Raw genomic sequence first — 1,478 nt, 5'->3', positions numbered from 1 at the left:
ATGAGTCTTGAATACAAGAACTCATCAAACTACAGAGAATGTCAGTGTTTGACAGCTTCACAGAGCTGTCAAACGATGACAATTCATCTGTCAAAAATTTTTGACATGAAATGTCATACGCTGACATTCTCTGTAACTGGCTTCCCCTTAATTGGCCTGCTAAGCTCGCTGGGCGGGAGCCCACCCAATCAAGGAAAAATAGCGTGGGTTGGCCACAAGTCGATGGAGGTGGGACTAAAACCCGACAAACAGCAGTCCCGCCTCAAACGCGCCCCCATGGGCAAAATCACCCCCTATATGTGTCTTCTCCACTTTGGAGAAGGTGGTGAGCACACTTCATACTCTCCAGTCTTGGAATAAATGGAATGCAGCAGCCTCTGATGTGCCACCTCTCCATTCCATCCCATCATTTAGTCATGTTCTTCTTTGCCTGCCTCTTGATTTATTACCATCAACTTTTCCAGAGAGTAATAACGCCAACAATTTATCATGAAAGTCCCTCATAATGTGCTTACAGTATTCCATTTTTCTCACTGTAATCAGCCTCATCACTTCTCTTGTGCTAGTTCAAGGATTGTCTCTTTAATCATTATTCTAATCAATTAATTTTCAACAGACACTTGTAGCACCAGAACGCAAACACCTCTAGTCTTCTTAATTCAGTGTTCAATTTTCACATCTCCACAATGCTGCTGACCATACATGACACTTAAGTTGATCATTTTTAATACCAGCTTGATTTCACAGTTGCACAGAAACACCATGTTGTGAAACTCATTCTGGATCTTAAAAATTATTTTGCAGTCGCTATCCTCCACTTCTTTGTTACTTTGGCCATCTGATGTAAGAACATAAGGAGGAGGAGCAGGAGTAGGCCATACGGCCCCTCGGGCCTGCTCCGCCATTCAATAGGATCGTGGCTGATCTGAATCTAGACTCACGTCCACTTCCCTGCCCTCTCCCCGTAACCCCTAATTCCCTTATCTGCTAGGAAACTGTCTATCTCCGTTTTAAATTTATTTAATGTTGCAGCTTCCACAGCTCTCTGAGGTAGCAAATTCCATAGATTTACTACCCTGAGTGAAGAAGTTTCTCCTCATCTCAGTTTTGAAAGGGCAGCCCCTTATTCTAAGATTATGCCCCCTAGTTCTAGTCTCACCCATCAGTGGAAACATCCTCACCGCATCCATTATATTACTCAAGTAAAAAAAAAAATCTATTTTCTCTATTTCTATATTGTTCACACTCCGGTAAATGTTATGTTCCTTACATCATTAAAGGTGTATTAACTAGGCATTCGGTGACAGTATGGGTTAACACACTGCTGTTCCACCTATAATTTGAGCTTGAATCCAATGCAAATTAATGGCTTTAGTCTCTAATCTATGATGTGCTTGAATAGTATATTAAATCTGGACAGCCTCAACCCTTTTGTGGTGCAATACTGTTCATAATTTTTGACTAATTAACAGTCTCTC

This window comes from Somniosus microcephalus, chromosome 23, assembly GCF_052327205.1.
Source record: "Somniosus microcephalus isolate GS21.2 chromosome 23, FLI_Smic_1.0, whole genome shotgun sequence".
In the NCBI taxonomy this organism is placed as follows: domain Eukaryota; kingdom Metazoa; phylum Chordata; class Chondrichthyes; order Squaliformes; family Somniosidae; genus Somniosus; species Somniosus microcephalus.
This window is presented reverse-complemented; position numbering follows the sequence as displayed.